Here is a 24246-nt window from a genome sequence, read left to right as displayed (position 1 = left end):
TAAACACAAGCACGTACTTTGCTGATAATTGTGTGTTGATTCTATAACAATTTGGCTAGGAGTAGTTGTCCTCATTTGAAACCAAAAATCCCCCCAAATAGTGATTGCTCTAGACCTCCAGATGGAGAACTTTCCCCATAGCCCAGTAACTTTGCTAAAGATCACCATTTGGAAGGCTGTTCTTTTTGTTATTGGACTTCTGTTATATTATCCTCCCAGAAAAGCTTACCTTATTTATCTCAGCCTCTTCTTGGTTGCGGGCTAGGGGAAAACAGGGAGAGTCATTCCCAACATGGTATGGCCTGTGCATTTCTCAGGCTCTCTTTTCATGGGATTGTTCTAATTGGAGTTGGATGTAAGGGTTTTGATGTCTCACCTCACCTTGTTTGGTATTTTTAAATGCTCCTCGGCCCTAGTTGAGCTGGAACCATGGTGACCCAAGCCAGCTTAAAAAGACAGTTCTGCCAAACAGTCATCCATAGGTAGTCCTCGTTCCCTGAGTGCTCCAGTAGCTTCTGGGTCAACATGCAATTGGTGGAAAATGATGTGGATCTCTTGGCTAAGGAAAAATGGTAAAATGCAGATTGCAGAACATGCTCACCTTATAGCTGGCTTGAAGTCTGTGTTTGAAAGCCCTGGCCTTCACAACCCAAACTGAAACTCCAGTTGGAACCAAGAAAGCACAGTGGATATGGACAGTGGTACAAGTAAGCCTGGCTGGCGTCACTGGCTTTGGGTACCTGATGGTGACACCACATGTTCCAGAATGGTTGTCTGTTAAATGTTTACTAGAGTTGGGTCTGGAGCACAGAGTGAAGGGAAGGAATATAATGGAGGTTGTAGAGTATGACAGCTAAGACTTGGAATCAGGCCGGGTGCGGTGGTTCACACCTGTAATCCCAGCACTTTGGGAGACCGAGGTGGGTGAATCATGAGGTCAGAAGTTTGAGACCAGCCTGGCTAACACAGTGAAACCCTGTCTGTACTAAAAATACAAAAATTTAGCTGGGTGTAGTGGCAGGGGCCTGTAATCCCAGCTACTTGGGAGGCTGAGTCAGGAGAATTGCTTGAACCCAGGAGGCAGAGGTTACAGTGAGCCGAGATTGTGCCACTGCACTCCAGCCCAGGTGACAGAGTGAGACTCCATCTCAAAAAAAAAAAAAAAAAAAAAAGTTTGAACTGTGTTCATATCAAAACTCAGAGCTACTAGCTAGTGTGTGGAACCTGGAAGGTTACTTAGCTTCTCTAAGTTTTTTTTTTTTTTTAATCTGTAAAAGAGGAATAAAAGTTTGGAGTTAGATGGAAGTTATAAAAAAAAAAAAAACAAGGCTCAAATTATGTATAGAATTGAAAAGTCCAGGAGCAGTCTGGGTTTCAGATACAACTTGATCCAGGGGCAGACCCTTTCCTCCCTGTGGCAAGATGGCGTCTTGATGCTCTAGGCCTGCAAATCTTACCCTTTCAGTAACCCTAATAAAGCATGAAAGTATTTCTTCCTTGCCAGTACCAGCGAAAAAAAAAAAAGTCCTGAAGTTGACTCTTGGCTTATTAGTTGATTATAAACACTTGAGTCAATTGCTAAGAACTGGGTCACTGCCCAGCCCTGGAGCCAGGAAAGGGGTCAGCCCCACCCAAGCTACAAGAACAGACAATAGGAAAGGGATGATTTTTTTCCAAATGAAAATAAATCATGGTGCTAGTACCAGAGGAAGGGGGGATGGATGCTGGGCAGGCCAAAACAATAGATGCCCACTGAAGAAGCACTCCATTCCCAGGTCATCCTTGTTAATAAGGAAGTGGGAGGGACAGGAACCAAAAACACTTATTTATGAGGATCCGGGCCAGGGTCAGGCATCGAGCATCAGCAACTCCCTACCCTGCCTTTCTACACAGTAGCACAGTCTTTATATGATAGAAATTTGGTTGCAGCTTCAATGTGACATACACATGCTTTCAACTCTTAAGGCATCAAACCTTGTTTAATTACTATTATTCTTTTCTTAAGGTTTTGGTATTTTCCCTCTGTATTTCTGATGTGCCTCTTGGCTACAGATAATCCAGATAGTGGTTGCTGTCTGTGGGCATGTGAGGCAGGGAAGTCCAAAAAGTGAGGCTAACAGCCACTACTGACAGATGAAGGGGCTTCCTCAGGGGCAGAGGCACAGTGTCCGGTGATACAGGCTGGCACCTCGAGAACCAGGGATGGGATTTTCCTGGGAGCCACAGGGTTCATACTTGAGGGAGGCTTGGGAGTTTTTCACTCTCTGCATAATGGGTCTGTTCCCCTGGGGATAACCCACGACAAGATATGCCTTGTGAATGTGGGTGGCAGAGGGACACACAGGTGCAGGGGCGTCTTCCAGCCCTGGACGGTGCCACATGAGGGATGGATGTAAGACTGGCCATATAGGTGAAGTGTCCGAGGCTCAGAGAGATGGCAGGGTTCACCTCTGGACAGAGCAGGACAGAACTAGAATGAATGTATAACACCGGGGATAAGATTGTTAGTGAGAAATGCTCCACACAAACACATTCCAAGAACATGAGTGAGAGAAAGAGATGGACTGTGCTTGGTGGTGGTGGTTCGGTGCACTTCCCTCTGGGTTGGGCTGGGCTGTGGTGACAGAGGAGATGGGTACAAGGGAATTACGAGAATTTTAGATGCATTGCTCAAAATTTAGGGGCTTGGTGTGTCCAGACTTTGATGTGGGATAAGAGAAAAGGAGAGCCCTTACGGCGGGACATAAATGGGTTAATCAGGTTGGGAGAAGTGGGTGTCCAGATAATTCCACCCACAAGTCCAAGTGGGGAGCCTGGGTCCAAGCAGAAAAGACAGTTTCCTCCTTTAGCAATCAAAGGAGTCCAGAGGGGGTGCCCAGCCTTGGGCCAGAGGGAGAAAGGAAGAGGGAAAGCTTTGCTCTGAGGATGAGGTTTAGAGCAGAAGGAAACAGAGACCACCCAGAAAAGGGAGACTTTTCCTGTGCCAAGGCGGAGACCCAGGGGACTGTGCACAGTTATCTCGGCCCTTTGAGTGCCTCCGTTTCCCTTGTCTGTGGTCAAGCCTAGCCCTGTATTCCAGCCAGCTGTATTCCAGTGGGAGGATGGGGTGACGAAGTGATGCTCAAAGAGAATGTGGGGCCAGCAGGGGCAGCCCAGGACTCTGGACTGAGGACTTCAACAGGGAAGTCTCCCCCTCCCCCTCCCCCTCCCCCTCCTCCTTCTCCTGCTGGGAGTTAGCTGGAGAACCAACAGGCAGCATTACAGAAAGCTATAGGCCCCTTCAGCTGGTTGAGGGGGCTCAGCTGGCCCCATGGCTAGGGCATTTGTGTCCTGTTTCCTGCCGTGCAGGAGGGGCACTGTGAGGTCCTCCCGCGTCTCACCCCAACCACATACACACCTGTAAACAATGGAGCAGTCCAGTCTCCAGCCCTACCTAGAGGAGCGATTTGTTCTCTGATTTCCATAACACAGAAAAAAAAAAAAAGGAAAAAAAATCCAAAACGAAAAGTAAAACCACTTTAAACAATTAGGAGTTTTGTTCGGTTATTTGGCGAAGGCTGTGTGCTGGGGGAGTGGGTAGTGAGGGAGTTCTTTATCCCTGGGGAATCTAAATGAAGGAAAAGTCAGTTTGAAACCGGCTCCCAAGATGACGCAGGGGTCTGAACCCAGAATAAACTCTGAAAGCTATATTTTCAGCACAGAAAAGAGGGGCTTCCTAATGGAAGCTTTGGCAGCCCTTGTGCTGTGGCCCCGGCCCTGGGCAGTGCTGCGCTGCTGTTTATTTGAGAGGAAGTGGTGGAGAGTGGTCCCTCTTGTGGTGTGTGGTTTTGGCAGTGCCTGGGCTCTCCGTCTTCTGTTTGGGAGTCTGGCCCACCATGGAGCCCTTGCTCTTGGTTCCATTGTTAAAGGATTCCTGCTGCAGTGCATCCGGGGTGCCCACCATGAGATTCCTTTGTCGTGGAAGAAGGTGCCACCCTTTCCACCTGCCTCTTTTCTGGGGGGATTTTCTGCCTGCTTGCATGGGAGGCATGTGGCTGTAGGTGGGGAGGGCAAGGGGCTGACTAGAAGTGGAGGTGAAGGGTGAAGCCACAGGAGGTGCCGTGGCACTTGTCTTCTTGGCCCTCCTGCCTCTGAACCCCAGTGACGGTCTCTTGCGGGCTGGTGGCTCCACCTTTTGGTCTGTGCTGGGACCTGGCAGGAAAACCATGCTTGGCTGTGTGAGAATGGCAGAGTATGGTGGGCCTGGGGCAGAGTGGTGGTGGTGGCAGAGGAACGAAAAGGATGGTGTTGGGGTAGCCACGGGAACGCCAGCTTTGTAACAAGACAGATATGGGTTTGAATCTTGGCCCCAGCACTGATTGCTGATGACTTTGGGTGAATAGCTTGACCTTTCTGAGGGCCAGTTTCTTGATCTTTAATACGGCCATAATCATACCTACCCCAGATAAAGGCTCAGGACCTCTTGTGTCACACAAAATATCGTGTGATTTTGAAAGCAATGCCTCGGACTCAGACCTATAGGCCATAGTTTAGGGAAACCCAAATCCTTCTCCAGAAATAGGGCTTATGCTCATCAGCCCACACTCAAAACTCAGCTCCTGCCCCGATTTCCACAAAACCCACTCATAGCAAGCACTTTGCAAGCTTAATATACCTTACAGACAATCTGGGGTTACTGAACAAGCAGCTTATTATCTCATTCACTGTTCTTTTTCCTCATCTTTCTTTACTCCTGTCCTCCTAGATTTCTCAGACTGCCAAATTCTTTCCCCTCTATGCACGGGGCAATTCAGCTCTCCCCATGTCCTACTCCCAATATTGCACACCAACACTTCTAGAATTGCTTAACAGATTTCACCAGATCTAAATGTCTCTAAAAACAGTGGAATAGAAAATAACAAATCTACTACTGATAGTGCCTACTTCATAGCATTTTTATGAGTAATACTATCACCACAGTGACTAGCACATGGTAATACTATCACCACAGTGACTAGCGCATAGTGATCAATAGCTATAACCATTTGAAGAAACCAGGGGTGAGTGTATCTGAGAATCCAAGAAAAGATATTGGCACGTTGGTGGATCAAAAAGCAGATATTGGGGTCAGCATATTTTGCCTTAATCTCACCAGCATTTCTACATCTTGTTGACACTTTGTGAAGTGGGCAGGACAGCCTCCACCACACTCTTTATACAGGAAGACAAAGCGACTTGCCCAGATTCACCAACTGGGAAGTGGCGAGTGTTTATTATGGATCAACATGTGTAAACTGTAGGGGGAGGGGGTAGAATGGGACAGAGGGAGAAGTTGATCAGCAAACCCTATTGGGAGCTGTGGAGCATACGCAGCCCTCAGAGGTGTCCTGTCATGGGTCTTTGTACCCCTGCCACTGTTAGCTGTTGCATTTGGGCTACCCGGAAAGGAAAGAGATGCCCTTGGGCAAAGCAGCTGTCTATGGCAAGCACACCCTGAAGGAGCTGACAGCTGGAGGCAAGTCCTTCCCTCCAGAAAGGGCATTTGGGCAGTGCATCTCCTGTCCTACCACTTTCTTCATCTGCAAAATGGGGATCATGATAGTACCAGCTTGCAGGGTTAAAGTAAGGTAGTGGGTGCAGGTGTCTTCCATAAACAACAGTTGTCTTTAAGGGCACTGTGGGTACTCTGTCTACCAGGCAGCTCTGGCTGTGGGAGCCCCTCCCAATAGAGCTGCCACCAGCCCTTTCTGATAGGACTAACTCCCCAGGAATGTCAGGGTGGTGACTCCGGAGCACTTACAATTGGACACTGTGAAGATGATCATTGTGTTGCATCACCACTGCCCTTCATTCAGTTGTTTCAGATTAAATTCATCATAACAAGAGGTCTCTGATCAAAAACATTGAACTTAAATACGGGGGGAACTCTGGAAAAAAAGGAATGCTGAAAGAAGCTGAGTTTCCTTTCATTCTGAGGACTCTGAATACATTTGAGACTTGCATCTTACTCTTCTAAAGCCATGCAGCCCAAGCTTTCTATTCCATGTTAGTCAGGATGTAGGAGTCATTTCAGACCAAGTCAGGTTGGGGTAGATGATTAGAATATTACTTGTAGAGATTATCACAATAATGGCCCCCAATGAATCATACTTTCTGATACCATGCCCTTGTGTAGTGTTCTTCCACACTGACTCTGGGCTTAGCCATGTGTCCTGTTTTGGTCCATGTGACATCAGCTAACATAACCCAAGCAGAGACTTGGTAAGTGCTTGCTCACAGGGATTTGCTTGAAGCTCCAACTGGCCTTCTTGAGGATGAGAGACCAGGTGAGAGAGAGGACCTGCCCTCCCAGCCAATTCTCCTGCTGAATGGAGCCTAGGTGAAGCCAGCAGAGCCTCCCAGCTGTCCTACAGAGTCACGAGAAATAATAAATTGCTGTTATGATGATTTTTAAAATTGAGGTGAAATACACCATAACAGAAAATTCACTATTTTAAGGTATGCAATTCATGGCATTTAGTATCTTTATAATGTTGTGCAACCACCACCTCTTTCTAGTTCTAAAACATTTTCATCACTCCAAAAGCAAACCCTGTATCCAGTAAGCAGTCACTTCTCATTCCCTGCCCCCTCTAACTCCTGGCAACCACCCATCTGCTTCCTGTCTCTATGGAGACACTTTTGTGACTGGCTTCCTTCACTTAGCATAATGTCTTCAATGTTCATCCATGTTGTAGCATATATCGCTACTTCATTTCTTTTTGCACTCAAATACGTGTATGCAATGTTCATAGAAGCACTATTCACTATAGCCAAAAGGTGAAAACAATCTAAATGTCCATTAACTGATGAACAGATAAGCAAAATGTGTTGTACCCATACAATTAAATATTATTGAGTGATAAATTGCTGTTATTTTAAGCCATCAGGTTTTGGGCTGGTTTGTTAACTGTAGTAATAGATAACAGAGAATTTTTAAGGTGGTTGGAGTAATAACAAGAGCTATCACATCTTACACTGCATGCAATGTACTATGTGAAGCACTTTGTGTGAATTCTGCTTTAATCCTCACAAGAACCCTGTGGTTTAGGTACTAATATTGACCCCAGTTCACAAATGGGAAAACTGAGAAATTAAATATTTGCCCAATTTAACCCAGACAGTTCAATTCCAGAGCTCATGCCTTATTCACTCACTGTACTACAATCCGCCATAAATGAAAGGCCTACTCTGGAAGATCTAACTAAGGACATGAGTGTGCAGCTTTGCTGTGAAAGAGACACCATTCTCAGCTTTTTTATATAATGAATATCACTGGTAGAAATGATCAACAGAATTTAAAGCCTTTAGTAGTTAAAATCTAATCTGTGCAGTCTGACTTGGGAATATTGAACTTTGTAGAACAATGTCTATATAGTAAGTTTTCAAGGTCAAAAGTTACAACCATAATATTTGATATAAATAAACCAATTGAGTAATGCATCAAAGCTTTATATAAAACTGACACAGGAAAAAATTAATCCCAATCAAATAACTTCTGCGAAATAAAATATGAATGAAAATGGGAAAAATTAAAGAGGATTTAAGTAGGCTATTTTAAGAAGGTTGATCAAGGAGTCAAATGGACTTAATGGAGTTTTCTCCAGAAAATCCTTTCAGTACAAAAATGTATTCATTATGACATAATTTTGGTTTTAATGGTATTATTCTTAGGAGACAAAATATCCTTAGGAGAGAACATCTTTCTGAGTCAAACATCTTTTATCTTGCATAAAGATTCTTTGGAGGGTGTAAAGTGTTATCAGAAGGTGAGCATGGGGTCACTCTGGGATGCCAAGACAGATTTGTAAGATTCCAGACTCTTTGGAGAATAAGTGCATTGGTATTTAGAGTCAGACCACGAGATGCTGGGCTTGACTTATGATGCAAGGTAAGGAGGTGAAGGCTGTCCTGTGGGGGTCAGGAATTCATCCCAGTGTAGGGGAGAGTTAGGTTCTGGTGTCCTTTTTGAGACACATGTTCTATGGCAGGGGGTAAAATGGCACATGGAGAAGCCACCAGAGTAATCTTGTGGCCTAATGGTTAGGAAACTTGATAGAAACTCCGTAAGAGGGAGCCTTACTCCTTAAGAGAATAAAGAGCTCACTGGGGGTGTGGTCATCTCAGGTAACCACTGAACCCAGTGCAACAGAAATAGGAACCCAGGAGCAATATCTAGCTAGTTGCAAGGATATGGGAGCAGGAAGTTTTTGGGATCCATTACAAAGGGAATTTGGGATTGACTGAGGTAATGCTGGGAGTAGAGGGAGAAGAACAGAGTTGTTTATTCGTAGGTCAACATATCAGATGCCTATAAATTTTTCAGGTATTGTAAAAATATTTATTAACTATTAATACATAAAGAGAATTTCAAAGCCAAAATTAATAAATGAATAATTAGGTGTTTTCAAAATGTAACATTAGGCCATTCATGTAATAATGGATTATGTATAGGTCTCATATAGTTATAGGTAAATATGAAATGTTTGGATCATAAAAATAAAATAATGTATTCTTCACAAACTCAAATGTATGAAAATTGAACATCCTTTCAAAAAATTTATAGCAAAACAATGTAGAATAATATATAATATAGATAAGTATGTATAGAACTCTGTAACTCTCCATCTGCCTATATGTCTCTAAATGAAGGCTATGGGCATATTTAAATATGGTTGACATGATATAGGAGTGGTTTAGGGCCTACAGAGGTGTCCGTGTGACACAAAGTAGATGTGGGGCATGTGACATGAATGTGAGGTAAGGGGTAGTTAGCCTGTTAACAAAATTGGGTGGAGTCCAGAGCCAGCAACCTTATTAATTAGTCCCAGAGCTTTATTTTTCTTGAGGCTTGTGTGGCCTCGGAAACAAGACTGTATAAGATATAAGAATTAGAGCGGAAAAAATGTTAAGGAGTACACAGAGATAAAAGAGATATAGGCTTTAAAATTAAGAATGCAGATTGTGGCTCCATGATATGCTGGGTGCCAAATTAGGTTAAAAATAAAATCCCCAAACCACACCCTGGGACCTTTGTGTGAATGGATGTTGTTAGGGGCCCTGTTGTCCCTAGGGTCCCACCACTCAAGGACAGGGACTGGTCACTGAGCCCTCTGTTTCCCAGACAAAATACAGCACCTGGTTCACAATACACTCGGTATGCAAATTCAATGCAATTGGAACATCACATACAATTGGAACATCCATGGTGGCCAGGCCACATCCCTTGTAATCATAGAAACACAGAAAACAGGGCAGAATCACAGGGATGGTCCATCCAACATTCCATTCAGTGGGATCCAACTCAAGATAGAATAAGTGTGGTAAGAGAGATGTGGGAGAAAGTTGTAGAAATACACTGTGACTTGAAGCTGGAATTCTTTGATGCTCAAGTCAAGAGCCTTCTTGGCAAGAGTTCTGATCGTTTTCACTCTGCAAGGAAATGTCTTCCCAGCATTCTGCCAGCACTTTTTCTGAAGGTGAGCTCAGGCCTTTATATCCCTCCCTTTGGCTCCCACAATGCCAGTAACCATGACAGGTGGTACCTGGCCATGGCAATGGTCTAATTTTCTAGGAAAGCCAATCTGGAAAGCTTACCATGCTTAAAGGAGCACTGACAGATAAGCAGCCTTCAGGATGCCACTTCCTAAAATCCATCTCTAACGAGGCGTAGCTAACAAAATGTGTATGGTGATTATTTATTCCGCCAGAGTCCCAGGGTGATGGAATCAGTTGCATGTGAAATTTGCTTTGACAAACCATCCCTGGCTATGTAAGTCCTCTGCTGTGCTCCAGACTGGGAGATTCTGCTATCGATTGAAGCTTCTCATCAACTCTTCCTGCAAGTGGCAAGAAATAGATTGAAGTCCTTGTCAGGCTTTCAGTCATGCACTGTTTCCTGGGACTGCAGTTAGAAAAACAAGTCACTGAATAGTGGGACACTTAAAGGGCTACAAGATACAGGGCAAAATGCCATTGCTTCCCAGGTGAGAAGGCAGGCGCAGCTCCTATGAGGAATGTGTGGGGAGGCATGGATGTCAAAGTGCCAGTCGTAGTGATTCCGGGGTCTCAGAGAACACTGTCAGATCAGGGCTTTGTCTCTCAGCATGTGTCCCAGTTTCTTCAGTTTCAAAAGGTAAGAAATCATACCTGCCCTGGAAATTCTGAAAGCCCAGACCACTCATAGTTTATTATTGTTATTATCTGTTGATGTTTATAAAGCAACACGTTGGGACTTTATGGGTTCAATTTTGTAGCATGGAGATACATCAACATGTTTCCAGGACAGAGGGCCAGGGGCAAGTGGATAATTTACTTTGATTCAAGATAGTAAAGTCCTTAAAGGAGATCATAAATATCATGTGATCTGTGTCTGTTAGGATTAGGTCTAGCTGCTAGAAGCAGAAACCAGAAATAATAGGCTTAAGTAATAGTAATATAAAGGTTTGTTTTCTCTCATATAAATAAGTCTTAGATAAATTCAGAGCTCATCCATAGGTCTCTAGCTTCCATGGCCCATGATGGCTTTTGGTGCACCAGCCATCACATCTGTCTTCTAAGCAGGAGAAGAATGGGGAAGAACAAAAAGAATGCCTCCTGATGGAATCCATTTTATTTAAAGGAGCCCCACCAGATGACTTTACTTTCTTTTATTGGCCATCCTTAATTGCAAGGGAAGCTGATGTATGTATTATTTGAGCTAGGCACATTGCTGTGCAGAATATTCTGGGCAGGCAACAGGCAGGCTCTGCCACATCATCTTTTAGAGGCAGCCTCTGAAGCTTATGCAGAAGGAATATTGCTTTAGAACCTAGACGTAACTGCAGTTGAATCCTGGCTCTATGGCTTTTTAGCTGCGTTTGGGCAACTTATTTTGATTTTCTGGATGAGTTTCTTTAGCTATAACAATAAAAATAATAATTCCATCTTATGGGGCTGTTATAAGGATTAGATAAGACAGCTCTTGTAAAGTGCTCAGCACAGTACCTGACATTGGAACAGTAAGTGTTCAATAAATGTTAGTGCCCCTTCTTTGCTGTCCGTTAAAGTGTGCGATCTACCCACGTGGAGGCTTCGACTGCCAGCTCCTTGGCTGTGGCCCATAGTACAGATTCCCTGATGCAGAGGGCCTAGAAGGATGACAATCGTATTATTAATAATTCCAGCAGCAATAAGAGCTGGCATGGCACACATGCCATGCCTCCTCTGCACTAGGCACTGTGCTGAGTGGTTTACCATTATGTCATTTAACCAGTGCTGTAGCAGACACCATTCCTGCTCTGCCCAGATCCTTGGGTCTTTTTTACCATAATAACGCTCCTAATGGTTCACACCTGTGATTTTGTTTGAGCGCTTCTTGGGCCTCTTTGCCCACCATGCAGACAGCCAGCCAGAGTATCTGGGTCAACCTAGCCCTCAGCCAATAAATGACCAGTGCAGGAGTTTGGAAGCCAAGCTCGCTTGCGTGAGTCAGGACAAACTCTGAGGAATAACATTCTCCAGAGTGCCCCGTGGCCTCAGGCTGGGAAGCTGTATCGTGCTTGGTTTCACTCGGTCCCTGCCCACTTCCCCAACTCCCTTAGTGGGAGCATGTCCTAAATAAACCCCATGCATTTGAATCCTCATCTCAGGATCTTCTTCTGAGGAATCTGACCTAGGACACACCCCAAGCTCCATGAGGTAGACCTATAGGGAACCCTTTTCCATTTTACAAAAGGGAAAACAAGCTTAGACAGTTTGGGTAACTTACCTGAGGTTGCATAACAAGTAAGGTGGCAGAATTATGATTTGAACCCAGGTCTGCCTAGCAGCACCCTGCAATCTTATCTTCCAGCTGCCCATTTTCTCTGAATGGTGGCCCAGCACCTGGAGGGACAGAGTACAAAGGACTCTGGCATGTTGAATTCCTCAAGCAACCTGCTGGTAAGGTGGGCCCTATTGTTTCTAAGGGCACTGACAACAGCATCTGTGTTCTCTGTGAAGGTTCTATCAAGGGTGTTCTGAAACTTCAACTCTTTTGATTAAGGTTTGGTCCCCCTCAGTTTTGGGGAGGGAGAAATGGAGCCATTGGAGAGGACGGGGATGTGCATTGTGCCTGGCAAGTCGGAGTGGCCTAGTCCAGCCTGTGGTCGGTGAGGTATAGAGGCCCTGCAGTCCAGTCTCTGCCATGCTCCTCTCCCACAACACACTGCACCGGCCTGACATGCCAAGAAAATTGGGCTGCCTAGAAAATTCAGACCTGCCTAGAAAATTGGGCTCATTTCTCACTGTATGGTTTCCAAGCCATGTTGGCTTTCTCTCTGAAAGAGCAGCTCTTGTACCTTCCCATTTCCAAAAGGCTTGGGAGTTCACTCCTTTCCCTCTCTTGGGCTTGAGGAGACTGTCAACACCATTTCCATTGAAGGGTACTGGGAAATAATAAAATCAGCAATAATAATTAAATAACTATAAAAGTTCCTCATTATCTGAGACTGCTTCATATCGGAAGAAATAAAGTCACTTGAAAGTGACTCCACCTAAAACATTGACCAAAAAGATTGTGGTAAATAGCGAAAACAACAACAAAACCCAAAAGCAAAAAATAAACAAACAAACACAACAAATGTTTTGTTTATGATTTTGCCTAGAAAATAAAACTAAAAACTATAAAATAAGCTTATTTTATGTTGAACAAAATTTAAGTTGTAATATCAACTATCAGCTAATTCTTAAAGAATGAATACAATAAACTTTATATGTGAAAATTTTCCAACAAAATTATGATTGTCTATACCAAATTCTTCACATTTAACTTTTGTAGCACAATCCCTGAAAGAATAATTTTTATAAAATTCAAGTATTTTTGAATTCTTATCATTTTCTGCAAGAGCTTCTTTTAAGTCTTTGACATTAAAATCATTTTTTTTTTTGAGGCATCACTAACCTTACTTTTTTTCTTTCATTATTTGGGAATTGGCTACCTCTGCCCACACTTCTTGGTCAGTGGCTTAGCTGCCTGAATTAACGCAGCCTCCAACATCACTTTCACTGACCTCATGAAATCCCTCATTAATTACCAGATTTGCAATTTCATTTTGCCATATATTTGCACAGCATTTGCAAATAAGGTCAGATATTGTGGGTATCAGACCATCAGGAAGGGACAGACCTGTGCTTCTGGCAAGAAGGAGTGCTTGTGTTAATTGTAAGGAGGTTTGGAGTAGGGACCAATGTGTGAGTATTTTTGCGATATGAAACCTTTCACCATCTTGTGCCATACCATATTTCAGGCCCTTGCATAATGAATGCTCCAGTGACAGGGACTTCGTTTTATATTTGTACAGTGTTTCTAAGTTTACAAAGCCCTTTGACATTTCATTTGATTCTTACCGCTGCCTATTGAGGAACCACCATTTTCCAAATGACTTTTCTGAGAGCCAGAAAGGTTAAGTGACTTGCCCAAAGTTCCAGAGCTGCTTGAGACGCAGAGCCAGGGTTGGAACTCAGGTGTGTTGGTTGTCGGTCCTGCCTCTTTCTCTGACTCATCACAGTTTACCCAAGAGGAGCCCTGAAACATGCTTAAGATGTGCCCCAGACCTTTAAAAGAATTAGATATTTCTAAAAGATACGTCAAAGTCCTCATGGTGGAAAAAAATCAGTACATCTTAGCATTCCTTGAATTTTAAGATTTGCTACTATATTTTAAATTACTTATTGTGGGCAGGTTATTTTTTTTTTATGCAAACTTTCTCTAAAAGTCTCCACCTGGCCCTGTTCACCCGGACACTCAGAAGAGCAACTGCAGACCCTGAGTGGAGGCCTGGGATGGGCAGGCACCTGGATTATATCTTGGTCCCTTCCTCTTAGCCAGGAGGGCTATATAAGGCAGAGTCTGGCACTTGGCACTCTTCAGGATCTAGCTCCATATCCAGGTTAAAAAGCCCCCTTAACAAAGCTCGTTTCTTTTTTTTTTTTTTTTTTTTTGAGACGGAGTATTGCTCTCTTGCCCAGGCTGGAGTGCAGTGGCGCAATCTTGGCTCACCGCAAGCTCTGCCTCCCAGGTTCACACCGTTCTCCTGCCTCAGCCTCCCGAGTAGCTGGGACTACAGACATGCACCACCACGCCCGGCTAATTTTTTTGTATTTTTAATAGAGACGGGTTTCACCATGTTAGCCAGGGTGGTCTCAAGCTCCTGACCTCGTGATCCGCCCGCCTCGGCCTCCCAAAGTGCTGGGATTACAGGTGTGAGCCACCGCGCCTGGCCCAAAGCTCATTTCTTAACGTTACCAGAATCAAAGTTAGCTGCTCTGCTTGTAGGAGAGTCTGTCCTGGGCAGAAACTCCCTCTCTGGTCCAGAAGTGCTATTTGGCTTACCTTGGCAACATCATTTCAATTAGGGTCAACAATCCTCTTAATTATGCACTATTCCTTAAGCAACAAAGTATTGCTTCATTCATCAGAATTTTATCTTCTAGTTATACTGATGAGAGTCCCTTTGGCCTACTCCACTGAAATTATTAACAAGAATAAACCTGAGCGTTCACTATTACTGCAGTGCCATCCATTCGTTAGGTCTTGTTTTATCAGTCTCCTGCAGTTTGGAGCTGCCAGGAAGTGGGCAGTCAGCTGCCAGTGAGACTGAAATGTTACTACCAGCTAGGCAGGCTCAGTGGCTGGGCCTGCTCTGAGGCAGGCCAGGGAGGGAGGAGGTAGGCCTTTGGGAGGGCCCTGGGAGAGGCCAGGGAGGAAATCTGTTGCTCTTCATCCAATCACTTCTAGCAGGTGAAGCATTATCTCCCCCATTTCTTTCCAAGGATGTAACCAGAGAGGTCAAGGACTCCTAAGAATCACCTGGTTTATTCCTGTTCCTCTAACAGGCTGGCTCCCACGTGCTGGCCTTGGACCCTGGGAGGGCTGAAGGGTTACTGCAGTAGGTCTAGGAAGCCACGAGCATATCCAGCACCACAATTTTTCAAATGTTTCCAGATGCTTCTGGGATGAATAAAATAAAAATCCAAGAGCTATTGATTCACTCTCATTGTATCAATAGCCTTGTGGGAGGCTTCTCTTCAGCTTTCAAAGACTTCTTTTCTGTGAGAACTAAGCTCGTCCCCCCAATAGAAACTGGCCCCTGGTTCCTGGCCCATGTTTGTGCCACATGAGCCCCTTCTCCCCAGTCTCAGTGAATTGGATCCAAGGCAGACGCCTTGCCTAATCTCAGCCAACTACAGCCTCCCTTTTAGAAACTTGAAATTGGAATTCAAAGATAGCTTTTGGGTGCAGGTGAGTGGCCCTGTGATAATATGTAACTGGGAACTGCGGGATGGCACCACCTCCTGCTCACCCCAGTTTCAGCATGGGAAGTGGGGATGCAGGGGGAAAAGAGTGTTGCAAGTACATGAAGTAGAAACTGAGGCAATGCACAGTCAGACTCTAACTGCTCTCCAGCTCTGGCTTTTTACCTCCCAGAATTGCCTCTGAGTATCCTAGAAGTCTTTCCAATACATTAAAAATTGATCATGGTAGCGCATGCTGGTTTCCATAATTTCAACAAAAGAAAACTTTGACAAAAGTCACTTCTTGATATTATATATTTTCTCAATAATGGATATGTAAATGGTTATTGTGGGAGATTTTGATTTTTATACATGATAAGGGTGTCAGTGCTTAATAAGAATGTTTTAGAAGGTTGAGAGTCCCTGCTTTACCTAAAAATCCTCCAGAAAAGGAAATGCATCAGTTACAGAAGATAATTCATGCAAAGCACTCAGCTCAGCATCCTTCACAGATTAAGTACTCAATAAGGATTAGCAATTGTTTTCTTCACCACTTACAGACTCAGACCAATACTAACAATGACCAAGTCTGAAAAGACCTTCCTAAAGTCTTTTTTAGACTGAACTGTCATGATTTGAGCATGCCCCTCCTCATCCCAAAGATCTTTGCAGCCACAGTGTACCTGCCTGCTTTTAGGAGTAGAAAGAGCATGCACTGGAGTTGGTTGTGTATGGGACGTTGTCTCGTAAGCATCACTTGGAGAATGTTTCCATTAAAAAATTCCCAGGCCCTATCCAAGACCCATCGAATAGAAGCTCCAAGGGAGGAACCTAAGAAGCTATGGCTTTAACAAATGCTCCAAGTGATTCTCATCATCAGGGAAGGGTAGGAAACACTGATATATGAGGATTATAAAACCCATCTCTAAGTGGACAAGCCACAGGTCTGGGGAGATGTCTTATATGCAAAACAAATCATACCATGCTTTTTAACCTTAGGTGCATTTCTGTTTGCACAATTACCGAGGATTCAATTGTCCATCTTACCCATCCCCTTTGCAACAGTACCAAGATTTCAATTCCATTTTCGTCTTCTTTCCCACTAAGCCCAAGTGCTGCTGGAAAGCTGGCCCCCTGTTACCAGGTCCAGGATGAGCCCTGATTAAATCAAACCAATCGGGTATATTACATTTCCTGGGTCAAGTGTGGGTACATAACCCAAGCAAGTCTCATCGGGGGAGTGAGTTTGAGCACCTGTTGCTTAGAAGGTGTCTTAGTCCATTTGTGTTGTGATAACAGAGTATTTGAGGCTAGGTAATTTATACAGAAAAAAAAGGTTTATTTGGCTTATGATTCTGATGGCTGGAAAATTAAAGATTGGGCATGGGCATATGACGAGGGCCTCAGGCAGCTTCTACTCATGGCGGAAGGTAAAGGGGACCTGGCCTGTGCAGAGATCTCATGAGAGAGGAAATAAGAGAGAATATGGGGAGGTGCTGGGTCCTTTTTAAACAACCAGCTCTTGAGGGAACTAATAGAGTAAGAATACACTCGCCCTTGAGGGAGGGCATTAATCTATTCATGAGGGATCTGCCCCCATGATTGCAGCACCTCCTATTAGCCCCCACCTCTAGCATTGTGGATCAAATTTCAACATGAGGCTTGGAGGGGACAAACATCCAAACTATCACAGAAGGGATGGTGTGGTATAAGCCTGTGAGGTGTGGAACTGCTGCAGCTATTTTGCCACTATGAGGGAAAGAGCTTCAGGATGACTCTGACACTATGGTAAGCAGAGCAGATAATAGGAAATAAGACAGGCCCTTATTGACATTATTAAGATGCCAAGGCTCAGCTTACTTCTGTACTTTTCACTTATGGGTATCAAAGAGTTTCTTTTATGGTTTTAGTTACTGTGAGTTGGGTATTTATTTGCAACAAGGAGTGCTAATAGGTGTACTTTACACATCTTAAAAAACCAGTAAGTTTATTGCATGTTTTGATGCAAATTGATCAAGGCATTAAATCCTTGGCTGATCCTCAAACAAGAGGGAATGGATTTGAATTTCAGCAAGAAGGATTTGGGTTAGAAAGAAGGAAAACTTTTCTTCCCATAAAGTTTGTGAGGTATTTAAAAGGCTCATCCAGGAAAGTTTTAAGAAATTCCTATTCTACAGATTTTTAAAATGAGTAAATTTTCTAGGATAATTTCAGTCTTGTCCTAGAGAGCAGGGGAGGGATAGAATAATTGTCCTCATGTAGGATCTCGTCTACTCCACAGTTTTATAAAATTGTCCAAACTTTATTCTGGACCTGATTCCTGATTTCAGTTATGAAATTCATCATCCTTCCTCTGCTAGAGTTTCTTAAATGACACTTCACAAACATTCTCATGGGCAGACCCACCCAGATGCCTTCTCCTGAGCTGCTGAGGAATGAAAGAGTTTGTTCTCTTCCTTGTTCTTGACTAAACAGATGTGTCACTTGGCTAGCCAGGAATATTTTTACTGCAAACTATGCTGTTTCCACTGACCACAATTCCAAAGCCGTTAAGACAAAAACAGAAAAAAGACCATATTCTGGTTTGTTTGATTTTCTGATGTGGACTTGATGAGGCAGATATTATTCCAGGGCATTAAATCTTTCCCACTAAAATGTCCTACAACACCTAAAGCCTGCTTCTTTATTCAGTGAATACAGCAAGTGTGCAGTGGGGATGATGTGTCAAGAAAATGATGTTTTTTTTTGTTTTTTTTTTTTCTATACGGAGTGCCACAAGGACTAGAGTACTCTCCTTATGCTGGTAGGACAGCAGTAAGGGTCTAGCCCCGAGTTCATTCCTTCATTTGACATTTATGTTGGTAGGCATGTGGTAGTTGGAGTTGAATCAGACATTGTCCCTGCCATTGACAGACTCACAGCCTAGGAACAGAGTCACATCAGCAGCCGCCTAGAACGTGAGAGGTGTGAGCAAAGCACTGGGGGAATGAAGGGAAGGGGGCCGAGCATCTGCTAGCAGGAGGCTTCCAAGAGGAGGCCAACCTGCTTGGCTCTCAGCAGACACATTCGCTGATGAGAACTGAAAATAACTCTTGTCTTGGAGTGAGAGCTATGACCTCTTGGTCCCAGCTCTGCTTTCTCATTTTTTGTAAATCTTATACAAGCCACTAAATTTTCCTGAGCTTGTTTCCTCAGCAGGAATGCAGAGGTCGTAAACCTACCTCACAGAGCATGTGAAAGGGGTTTGTGAACCATAATGTCTGTGAATCACTGCACATGATTTCCCTCTGTGAGGCCGGAGAGGACTGGATCAGGAGCCTCCTCCAAGAACAGACTGTGGGCAGAGGGGGAAACCCCACGTGTGAGGGAGGGGAATGTCATGGAGGAGCCAAACAGATTCTTTAGGAATATGGGCCGTTGCTGGTCTCTCTTTTCAGCTTGAAAGGGCAGAAAGCTCAGGCTATCCTAGATGATGGGGTCAACCATTTCTAACAGTGGGCGGGGCAAGAAAATCAAAATTCCAATTCAGCCTCCCTGGTCTAGCAGAAAGGCTCAAATTTTCTGCTTGGCTGTTTTTTCCACCCTTTGAAAGCTCAGTAATATTACCAGAACGGGCTGCATCACCATGGAGACATGCACCTGCCAGGTGCTTTGCTGGGCAGGACAAGCAGGCATATGGATGCTGACTGCACGGCCACTTCAGAGACACCAGGAAGGCCCCAGCTTCTTACTGTCTCCAAGGCCCTCAGGTCTTGCTTTGCACCCTCCCTCCCCATTTTTTTTTTGTTTTGTTTTTTGTTTGAGGTGGAGTCTCACTCTGTCGCCCAGGCTGGAGTGCAGTGGCGCGATCTCGGCTCACTGCAACCTCCGCCTCCTGGGTTCAAGCAATTCTCCTACCTCAGCCTCCCGAGTAGTCTCAACTACAGGCACCTGCCACCACGCCAGGCTAATTTTTTGTATTTTCAGTAGAGATGGGGTTTCACCATGTTGGCCAGGATGGTCTCGATCTCTTGACTTTGTGATCTGCCCATCTCAGCCTCCCAAAGCGCTGGGATTACAGGCGTGAGCCACCGTGCCTGGCTCCTCCCCCTTCTTAAAACCTATTCAACAGCGTATACGTTTCCTCTAATGGGGATGAAGCCCTTCATTTCCTAATTTGCTATAAGGGTAAAGATGCCATTCCCCCTGGGGGAGAAAAGAGTGACATCCACACAAAGCTATAACGATGTCTGTGATATCCTTTGAGAAGAGGGTTGGTAGCTAGAAGTGGGTGAAAAGAGGGCCCAGAAGTACTCAGTGTTCGGGAACCCAGAGCAAAGCCCCAATTGCAAAAGAGATGGCAGCAGAAATGCTGCTGTCAAAACGCTACTCCCTCCACAATTTTCTCTAGGTTTGGTCCTATTAATGGCACCTGAAATTTGTGACTGCTACGTGCTTTCTGTCAGAAGGCTGGAATGGTGGGGCTAATATTTTGGTTTTTAAAACAGAAGAAAGAATGTAAATTTTGGAAAATATTGGGTTTACTGTTGATCTTCATCTAATTCTGGAATAAGTTATTTGGTAGAGATTTGTAGGGCCATTTTGAAAGAAAATAGTATTCATGAGTTACAAGCAAAGGCTCAGTTAGGAATTTATAGCTTGCAGCTTACCTTCTTTCAGGCAAGTATGGTATGCAAAGGAGGCAATGAATAAGCATTTGTGAAATAAATGAAGGCAAATTTGAGGTAGTCAATAATAATAAAAATGTATCCTAAAATGGAAATGTAGAGACAAGAAAAAGAAAAAAACTGTTGGAGAAAAAGAAAAAATGGATTTTAAAAAAGTAAAAATCAGAAATAAATATTTTAGTATCTGGAATGATTGAATGACTACAAATAAACATGAGATTTAACTCCAAGATTCCTAGAAACCAAAGCAAAAAAGCAACTGTTAAGGTCTCCTATTCTCTTGATATTTGACAAAAATATAAAGAAACAAACAAAAAAACATAGAATTATGCCTGAATAGATATTGAAAATATTTTTTTACTGGCATTAAATTCAGTGTGAAATTTATTGCATGAAAATTCTATTTTACAAGGAACAACAAACAACCCAGTAAGTTTCAAAAGATATAGACAAATAGACCTTTTAATACTGATTCTCTATAAAAGCGAGCACTTCATATTGAATCATAACTCACTTAAGACATTTTTGCAGGGAACTATTATAATACAGACTGGAAACATTTCTTTAGCAACCCCAAAGGAAACAAGTAAATAAATAATGTGTCGTTTGGTGCAGATCTCTCAAATATCAGATCTAGGGATGGAGTTTTAGATCCTATAACATTGACAGCAGTTCTGTATTTTTGGTGAGGGAGAAAGCTAAATGCTTTAGAGAGCAGACATGCAGAAGCAAATTTAATATTATACTACAAAACCTTAGGAATTTGATAAAAATTATTACCCAGAGAAGGAATGTATTGTAGAAAAATAAGAGCCCAGGATACCATTCGCATAGACTGGGTTTCAAAATCTGACTCAATGATTACTATGTGACCACCTTGGCCAAGTTACTTCTCTCAGCCTCAGGATTCTATTTGCCAAAATGTGAATAATGTGCCTTTCAAGGTTAACTGAGAATTAGAAGACATAGTGTAGTAGGTACTATTAGCCTCAGCTGCATGTAGCAGGAAAAAAACAAAATAACAGTGACTTCAATAAGGTAGAAGTTTATTTTTCACTCATCTTCTAGACCAGGGACCAGACTCCTTCTAGCTTGTTGTTGTATCACGAATGGCTTCCATCCCCAAGATCTCTTCATGGTCCAAAATGGCTGCTGGAGTTCCCAGATTACCTTCACGTCCCAGCACGCAGGCAGGAAGAAGAAAGGGAGAGGGCACGTTATTTTCTTTTAAGAACACTTTTATTTACATCCCTTTGGCCAGAATTTTGTCACAAGGTCTCACTTAGCCTCAGGGAAAGGTGAGAAACATCATCTTTGTTCAGTACAACCCAGTTAAATATGGGACACCCAGTTAAATCAGAATTTTAAGATAAACAATGAATAATTTTTTGAGCATAAGTATGTCTCATGCAATATTTGAAACATACATTTTTTTTTTCATTGTTCATTTGGGATTCAAATTTAACTGGATGTCCTATATTTTATCTGGCAACACTAACTAGTTAACAATCAAGGATCCTATTACTAATCGAGGGTGAAGGGGCACAGGGAGGAAGGGTGACCACTGAAGGACAATCAGAAGTCTCTGCCACAAAGTGAGACCCCTCGAAGTGGGTGGCAATAAATGTTGGTCCTCTCTTCCCTTTCCCTGTAAGGCAAGGCAAAACCAGAGGGTGGCTGCAGGGATAACTGCTGGTAGAGCCAACATCTGTTTTTGAAATAGAACCAATGTTCTATTTCAATGGCTAGTTTAATCACATGAGATGCATGTACTTGGTTAAGACCTCAGAGATCTCTGCTGTATGCATGAAAGAGACAACTGTGGCCTGAAAAGCAACATTAATAAAAGCACTGCTTCTTTTTAATCACAAAAATGCTTAGTCTCATCTCTGCAGAAAGTCTGTTTCTGAACACATCCTGTAAGCTAATGGACCCATCAACTGAGTTGGTTGTAAGGAAATCTTCATGTCGTGAAAGAAAGGCCTGCGGGGCATGGCCGGGGTGCAATGGACTGACTATTTGTGTTCCCCCAAAATTCATATATTGAAACCCCTAATCCAAATATGATTATATTAGGAGGTGGAACCTTTGGGAGGTAATTAAGTCTTGAAGATGGAGCCCTCAGGAATGAGATTAATGCCCTTATAAGAAGAGTCCAGGGAACTAGCTTGCTCTCTTTCCTCCATGTGAGAATACAAAAAGAAGACAGCCATCTGCAACCCAGAAGAAGGCCCTCATCAGAGCCCAACCATGTTGGCACCCTGATCTATCTCAGACCTCCAGCCTCTAAAACTGTAAAAAATACATTTATGTTGTTGATAAGTCACCCAGTCTACAGTACTTTGTTATGGCACCTGATCAGCCTAAGACAGGAAGTATTCAGTCTATTACTTACCCACTTGCTCCCCACTGCAAATATTTTCACTTTTGTATGGCAGACCTGACATTGTTCTTTCTGATTGTTGTTACCAAATGTTTTAGCTTCTTCTCAAGGCTGCTCTGAGTTCCTCACTCTAAAACCATGTCATCGGTATAATGGAGGAAGTCCCCAAATGCTGTGGAAAACAGAGCATGAGTTCATTTTAGTTAATAGCAGAAGTAAATTATTTGGGTTAAAGGTAAAATAAAGTGGGGCCAGGACATAGTCCTATTTTGTAGGATTTAGAATGAGAAGTTGCCTTATCAAAAAAATTGTTCTTATGAGCAATATTGTGTTACAGGCTTTGATGAAGGATTATTTGCCTGTAATCTACATGGATAATATCAGATCTGCCCCCTACTCAAGTTTTCAGATTGGCAATGGCCTCTGAACTGGTCTTTCTACTTCTACTCTCCCTCCAAATCCATTCTTCACAAAGCAGAAAGAGTGATCAGTGATCATCATAAGACATATCTCAGTATAGGATGGGCACAGTGGTTCACGCCTGTTATCCCAGGACTTTGAGACACCAAGGCAGGAGGATCACTTGAGGCCAGCAGTTTGAGACCAGCCTGGACAACATATCAAGACCCTGACTCTATTAAAAATGTAAAAATTAGCTATCAGTGGTGTGTGCTTGTAGTTTCAGGTACAGGAGGATTGCTTGAACCCAGGGGTTCAAGGTTACAGTGAGCTAGGATTGCACCACTGCGCTCCAGCCTGGGTTACAGAGCAAGATACTGCCTCTAAAAAAAAAAAAAAAAACCACACACACACACACATACACACACACACAAACACACACACACACATCTCAGTATAAACTCTGCCTGAGATCTCTAATGGCTTCTCATTGCTAGTAAAACTAAACCCCTTACTAGGCTGAAAAGGCCCCATCCAGTCTGATTTTCTTTTTATTTTTTGACCACACTGCAGCGGGTTGAATGGTGGCCCCCAAAATATATGTCCACCTACAAATCCCTGGAACCTGTGAATATTACCCTGCATAGCAAAAATATGTGATTAAAATAAGAATCTTGACAAGAGGCACTTATCCTGGATTATTCAGGTAGCTCTAAATGCAATGACAAGCATCCTTGTAGGACAGACACACAGAGAAGAAGAGGAGGAGGCAATGTGACCACAGAGGTAGAGACTGGAGAGTTGTGGTCACAGTCAAAGAATTTCTGAGCCACCAGAAGAGGCAAGGAACAGGTTCTCCCCTGGAGCCTTTGGAGGGAGGGCAGCCTTGTCACCTTGATTTCAGATTTCTGGCTTCCAGATCCAGGAGAGAATACATTTCTGTTGTTTTAAGCTGCCCAATTTGTGGTAATTTGTTACAGCAGCTGCAGGAAACTAATACACCTGCCATGACTGTTACAAGCCTGCTGGGTTCTTCTTGTCATTCAAGGCTCAGGTTAAATGCCACCTCCTCAGATGTGCTCACCTGATTGCCCAGTGTTAAGTCAGCTCTCCCTGAACCTTCGGTCACTCTGGGTGTTTTCAAAAGGAGGGAGTGATCGGATAATTACATGTGACTAACAGGAGAAGCAGGATGAGTATTGAGAACTGAGGAAATAAGGCACGAAGAGGGTTAATAACTTGTCCCTTGTTGCACATTAAATGGAAGGGCCAGGAACCAGATACAAGCTCCCTGACTCCAGAGCTTGTGCCCATTCTCTCCAAGCTATACTGGCTCTCGGCAAGGTGAGAGATACTGCCAAGTGGTCATTTGAGCAGGAGAGCGTATATTCTTTGTCATAGTTATAAAATCGCAGAGGCCCTTGCTGCATTCCATTCCTCCTCCCCTCTTGCCTAACAGCCTCCTCCCCCTGTCGTGCTTGTTGACAGAGGTAGAGGAAGCACAAGTGGAGAATGACCACTCAC

General features: G+C 43.5%; 1 protein-coding gene and 2 long non-coding RNA genes across 4 annotated transcripts in view; 1 reads left to right on the top strand and 2 right to left on the bottom strand.

Moving 5' to 3' along the window:
* The window catches only part of LOC134810683 (uncharacterized), a 364401-nt gene that overhangs the window by 301569 nt on the left and 38586 nt on the right, over window positions 1-24246 (top strand). The window lies entirely within an intron of this gene.
* LOC134810684 (uncharacterized) lies at window positions 8468-12635 on the bottom strand. The gene is made up of 3 exons (XR_010159289.1): window positions 11768-12635; window positions 11005-11147; window positions 8468-9857 (listed from the first exon to the last, which is right to left on the bottom strand). It is a non-coding gene; the product is annotated as an uncharacterized LOC134810684 (long non-coding RNA).
* CPQ (carboxypeptidase Q) overlaps window positions 20970-24246 on the bottom strand; it is a 619593-nt gene continuing 616316 nt past the window's right edge. The window contains exons 9-10 of the transcript XR_008536792.2: window positions 22336-22495; window positions 20970-21110 (exon numbers count right to left, since the gene is read on the bottom strand). The gene's annotated coding sequence lies outside the window, so the exon portion shown is untranslated. The remainder of the gene's footprint in view (window positions 21111-22335; window positions 22496-24246) is intronic.

The sequence above is a fragment of the Pan troglodytes genome, chromosome 7, assembly GCF_028858775.2.
Source record: "Pan troglodytes isolate AG18354 chromosome 7, NHGRI_mPanTro3-v2.0_pri, whole genome shotgun sequence".
NCBI classification, from domain to species: domain Eukaryota; kingdom Metazoa; phylum Chordata; class Mammalia; order Primates; family Hominidae; genus Pan; species Pan troglodytes.
The sequence above is the reverse complement of the archived record's forward strand: the minus strand, read 5'-3'. Positions and strand labels throughout refer to the sequence as shown.